The sequence below is a fragment of the Mustela erminea genome, chromosome 3 (assembly GCF_009829155.1).
Source record: "Mustela erminea isolate mMusErm1 chromosome 3, mMusErm1.Pri, whole genome shotgun sequence".
Taxonomy (NCBI): domain Eukaryota; kingdom Metazoa; phylum Chordata; class Mammalia; order Carnivora; family Mustelidae; genus Mustela; species Mustela erminea.
Window position 1 is genome coordinate 121,466,255 of NC_045616.1, and position 6,000 is coordinate 121,472,254.

General features: G+C 47.0%; 1 protein-coding gene across 1 annotated transcript in view; it reads left to right on the forward strand.

Annotated features, from left to right (window-relative positions):
- Positions 1 to 3,218, forward strand: part of ATOX1 (antioxidant 1 copper chaperone) — a 28,193-nt gene extending 24,975 nt beyond the window's left edge. The window contains exon 4 of the mRNA XM_032337253.1: positions 2,805 to 3,218. The gene's annotated coding sequence lies outside the window, so the exon portion shown is untranslated. The remainder of the gene's footprint in view (positions 1 to 2,804) is intronic.
- Positions 3,219 to 6,000: the final 2,782 nt, after the last annotated feature.

Genomic DNA, 6,000 nt, shown 5'->3' on the forward strand with positions numbered 1-6,000 from the left:
TCCCTAAGAGCTTCTCTAGCTTTGACATTCTATTATTCTATGAAAGTCCTGCCCCCTTCCATGAGCTTACAGAGGGCTTTCTCTCTGGGGACTGGCAGGGAACTTCTCGTTACCCTCAGGACCGAGAATTGTGTTCACTGTTTCTTCTGAGTCAGCACACCCTGGCCAAATGTCTTGAAAAGCGTTCTGTCATTCAGCTGCCTTCCCTCTCGGGCCGGGGCTTCCCCAGAGAGGTGTCCTTTACTGAAGCACTGAAAACTCAGCATTTCAAAACAGGGACTGTGTCTTAGTGGCTCAGACTTCCCTTCAAGATTTTCAGAGATCCTTACAGTAGAAGGGCCTAGCTTTGGTTCAACTCTCATTTTTTCAGAAGAGGCACAGATCCAGAGAGGTTGAGAAGATTATCTGAGGTCACCAGCAATTTCCTTCAGGGCAGGGCCCCACACCCACTTGGCCTGATGCTCTCCGCCACCACTAATTACAATAGCTCGGGGGCACCTGGGTGGCTCAGTGGGTTAAAGCCTCTGCCTTTGGCTTAGGTCATGATCCCGGGATCCTGGGATCAAGCCCCACATCGGGCTCTCTACTCATCTGGGAGCCTGTTTCCCTCTCTCTCTCTTCCTGCTGCTCTGCCTACTTGTGATCTGTCTGTCAAATCAATGAAATAAAAAATAATAAAATTACAGTAGCTTGAATTTAAAGAACACGTCCTACGTGCTGGGCTGTGGGCTAATGAGCACATCACATGCAAAATCTCATTTCATCCTCTCAAAAACCCTGAGAGATAGGTACAATATATATTTTTTTCTTTTTTGGCCGTTTTATACACCTGTTACCTGCTGTTACTTGGCGTTGGATCAGAATTTGAACCTAGATGGCGCAGCTGCGGAGCCTGCTCTTCCACCTCTTGCGAAGAACGACTGCCTTCCACTACTCTGCTCGGAGTGGGGAGGACAGACTGCGACAGAGCAGGACGCCGCTCGGGTATCCCATCCGTTCAGACCCCACCCGCCGCCCCAAATCTGTGCTGCGTCACCAGCAGCCTGATGTCTGATTCCAGATGTCTCTGCACACGAAATAACGTGCGCTGGCTGCGGATACCAAACTTTCCACCAGCGACAGAGCCCGTCCCTCAGATTCGCCACAAGCACCTATCCTATCTGTCCTATGCTGTCTGGTGAGGCCATTCTCCAACACTGCGAAGATGACTAAATGGAACATCAGTGCCGACAAACGTCCTGACCCTAGGTGTGGGGACACGTCTCACCACCTCCCCCATCTCTGCACTGCCTCTAGACCTTGCCAGAACACCTGCATCAGGTCGCCCTCTGTGACAGCTTTCGGTGTTGGATAGAGAGGCACTGCAGCCCCAGGGCCTTTCTGCCTGCTATCACTCACTTTTCCCTTGGGCAAAGGGGCTGAGGAATTGTGGAGTTGCTGTGGAGACCTAAACCCCTTAGCTTACACAGCTCTTCAGGCTTTTTCCTTGTCCTCCAGCACAGGAAGCTTCTAATCTGTTCCAGAGGCCAAGGAAGGATGATGGGATGAGGTAAAGGGCCTGAGAGACTTCATCTTAGAGAAGGTTCTAGAAAGGTCCAGGGGCCGAAGGTATTGTTCTTGTCTTTATTCTGACCACCTTTCTGAGAACTGTGTTGGTGGGGATTGGGCATGCTGGGAGCTCGTTGGGAGTACAGCGGGGGTTGGGACACTGAAAGGCCATCAGCATTGCTGACCTGCCTCTGTCAAGAGCATAACCCTGGAAAATCCCAGAGGTTCACATGGCCCAGTCTGCGCAGAGTCCCAGGGGAAGAAAACAAAGTCCCACCATCACAAGTCCCTTAGAAGCTCTATAATCTTGACTTCTGTATCTCTAAGAGCATTAACAGGGATCTAATTAATAATCCATACCAAACTCCATTTCTATTCCATCAAATTCCTTCATCTCCTCATTCCTATTGCCTAACTGCCAGGAAACTGCAAAACCCCACACTTAGGACATATTGATTTTTTCTCTTCCTTTCTTCCTATTAATTAAAAAAAAATCTCTTTAGAACTTCTTGTTTCGAACTAGCCATTGATGACCAGAAGTTGAAAAGACAGTAGTAGGGGTGCTTGGGTGGCTCAGTGGGTTAAAGGCTCTGCCTTCAGCTCAGGTCATGATCCCAGGGTCCTGGGATCGAGCCCCACATTAGGCTCCCTGCTAAGCAGGGAGCCTGCTTCCTCCTCTCTCTCTGCCTGCCTCTCTGCCTACTTGTGATGTCTGTCAAATAAATAAAATCCTTTAAATAAAAAAGAAAAAAGAAAAGACAGTAGTATTCGGGGGTCCCATGTACCCTTTACCGAGTTTCCTGTAATGGTTACATCTTACATAGTTCTTTCCTATTAGATTTTAATTATAGCTCATCTAATCCTTGCAACATGACCATTCTACATAAGAAACTGAGTCCCAGAAAAATTACATAAATTGTTCAAGATCCCCAGCAATTTGGTGCAGAATTAAGACTTAGAATCAGATTTCTTGACTCTAAAGTTTGTCCACGCTTGCCTTAATTTTTTTTTTTTTTTTTTAGAGAGAGAGCACACACATCAGTGGACAAGAGAGAGGGGCAAAGAGGGAGGGAGGTGGAGAGTCTTGAGCAGGCTCTGCGCTCAGCGTGGATCCTGACGAGGGGCTGGATCTCAGGACCCTGAGATCGTGACCTGAGCCAAAACCAGGAGCTGGACACTTAACCGACTGAGCCATCCAGGTGCCTCTGCAATAATTCTCATTCTGCCCCCATCCCCTCCCTCCTGATCCTCTCCAGGAAAGAGGAAAAATTCTGAAGCGGCCCAGCCCCTGAAGGAATGCGGTTCTTCACATGCCTCAGAAGAGGCCAGAGTTTGCTGAAAGCTGGAGGAGCCATCCCTGCATAGCTTGGCTATGCAGTCATCAAAATGATGCTTGTGACCCAGACAGCAGCTCCAGACACTGCTTCAGCCCCTTTCCAAAGCTGGAACCAATTTTCTCCTCCCCTTAAGGCTGCTCCTTGCCTGGTGTCTTTCTTCCTCTCTCCTCTGCCTGTTTTGATGTTTCTCTGAAGCTGGGGGTGGGGGTGGGGGGGTATGTCTCCACCACGTCACGTCATCTCCTTTCTCTTAAAGGTCTGCCTGCGGCTCACCTTGTCTCACAGACACAAGAAATGGCTGTATGCCTGCTGAATAAATGTGACCTTCTCAGAGCCAGAAATCTGGTTTCTTCTCTTGAAAGCGACAGAAAATCCAACCCAGGAGAGCAGAAGCGAAAGATTGATCTGCTCCTGTTGGCGAGAAGGCGAGGAGCTGGGCTGTCTACCACACAGGGATTGCCCTGGGCCGTGTGTCCCAGAAGCGTGATTCCAAAAGCTTTTATCTCACTTTGCAAAGCACTCTTGACCATCTTGGGACGCTGCAGAGTAGGAGACGTCCACGGTCTCCTCCCGTCCGTCAGCCCTGGTGGCCTGCGTGCTCCTGTCTGTAACCCTAGAAGGAAGGGGACACTGAATGAAGTCTCCCTCCCTCCACAGCCTTCCCCAGAAATCCAGGCCTTGACTTCTGCTGCAAGTCATCAGCCAGAAGCAGGTCACATGGCCTCCCTGCACTGCCACAGAGTCTAGGAAGTAGGGTACTTGGGGTTGGGCGTAGAGCTCCCTGAGCAAAACTGAGGGTCTGTTCGTTTGTCAAAAGAGCAGACGAGTAGCAGTGTCTGCCCCAGGCTGGGTTAGTGGCTCAGACCAGTGTCCCAAGGCCAGTCTCTGTCTCTCTACTTTGTCCTCCTTCTCATGGGCTTCTTTGCTCACACAGGCCTCTGTGTGATCTCAGAAAGGCTGCTGCTACTTTGGGATCTGACATCCTCTCCTAGTCCAACCCAGGAGGAAAGGCCAGATTCCGCGTTGCACTCCACCTCGCGTTCCTCCCCGGAACAGTTCCCATGGCTGTGGAGAATGGGATGGCTTAGCTAAGCTGGACTCAGAGTGCAGGAGAAGGTATTACCTGAGAAGAAAATCAACGCATAGTTCACAAAGAAGGGGAAATGGAGCTGGTGGCCCCAAATTAAACCCAAGAAATCATAAACAAATATTCTCCTGCTGAGCCTCAGGCATCCTTATGTTTAGAGATTCTTAAATCATGAAGGTGTGGAAGAGCTTCCTAAACATTTGATTAAAATTTCATGTTTTAGAGCAGTGGTTCTCAAAGTATGGTCCAGGGTACCAGGAGGTCCCTTTGAAGGTCCAGACTATTTTCATAATACTGGTAAGATATTGTTTGCCTTTTTCACTTTCATTCTGTCACAAGTGTCTAGTGGAGTTTTCCAGAGTTTACATGACATTCAGCTCTGATACTTGATGTGTTTGCATATTCTTGTGCTTAAAAAAAATCTTAGCTTTAATTTCTAATACAGTAAATACAGATGTTTATAGTCCACTAAATGAAAGTTCTTTTTTTATTTATTTTTTATTTTTTATTTATTTTTTTTTTTTAAAGATTTTATTTATTTATTTATTTGACAGAGAGAAATCACAAGTAGTCGGAGAGGCAGGCAGAGAGAGAGAGAGGGAAGCAGGCTGCCTGCTGAGCAGAGAGCCCGATGCGGGACTCGATCCCAGGACCCTGAGATCATGACCTGAGCCGAAGGCAGCGGCTTAACCCACTGAGCCACCCAGGTGCCCGAAAGTTCTTTTTTTAAAAATTATTTTTATTAACATATAATGTATTATTTGCCCTAGAGGAAAAGGTCTGTGAATCGCCAGGCTTACACACTTCACAGCACTCATCATATCACATATCCTCCCCAATGTCCATAAAGCAACCACCCTATACATATCCTCCCCTCTCGCAGCAACCCTGTTTTTTTTTTTTTAATTTATTTATTTGACAGACAGAGATCAGAAGTAGGCAGAGAGGCAGGCAGAGAGAGGGGGAAGCAGACTCCCCACCGAGCAGAGAGCCTGATGCAGGGCTCTATCCCAGGACCCTGGGATCATGACCTGAGCCAAAGGTGGAGGCTTTAACACACTGAGACACCCAGGTGCCCCAACCCTGTTTGTTTTGTGAGATTAAGAGTCTCTTATGGTTTGTCTTCCTCCTGATCCCATCTTGTTTCATTTTTTCCTTCCCTACCTCCCAAGCCCCCCACTCTGCCTCTCAAATTCCTCATACCAGGAAGATCATATGATAATTATCAGAGAAAAACTGATTGACTTACTTCACTCAGCATAATATCCTCTAGTTCCATCCACGTCATTGCAAATGGCAAGGTTTCATTTCTTTTGATGGCTGCATAGTATTCCATTGTGTATATATACCAATTCTTCTTTATCCATTCATCTGTTGATGAACATCTAGGTTCTTTCCAGAGTTTGGTTATTGTGGACATTGCTGCTATTAACATTTGGGTACATGTGTCCCTTTGGATCACTACATTTGCACTTTTAGGGTAAATACCCAGTAGGGCGATTGCTGGGTTGTAGGGTAGCTCTATTTTCAACTTTCTGAGGAACCTTCATGCTCTTTTCCAGAGTGGCTGCACCAGCTTGCATTCCCACCAATGGTGGTGGAGGGTTCCCCTTTCTCCTCATCTTCACCAACATCTGTCGTTTCCTGACTTGTTAATTTTAGCCATTCTGACTGGTGTGAGGTGGTATCTCACTGTGGTTTTGATTTGTATTTCACTGATGGTGAGTGATGTGGAGTACTTTTTCATGCGTCTGTTGGCCATTTGTATGTCTTCTTGGCAGAAATGTCTGTTCATGTCTTCTGCCCATTTCTTGATTGGATTATTTGTTCTTTGGGTGTTGAGTTTGATAAGTTCTTTATAGATTTTGGATACTAGCCCTTTATCTGATACGTCATTTGTGAAAATATTCTCCCATTCTGTCAGTTGTATTTTGGTTTTGTTGACTGTTTCCTTTGCTGTGCAAAGCTTTTGATCTTGAAGAAGTCCCAATAGTTCATTTTTGCCCTCACTTCCCTTGCCGTTGGCAA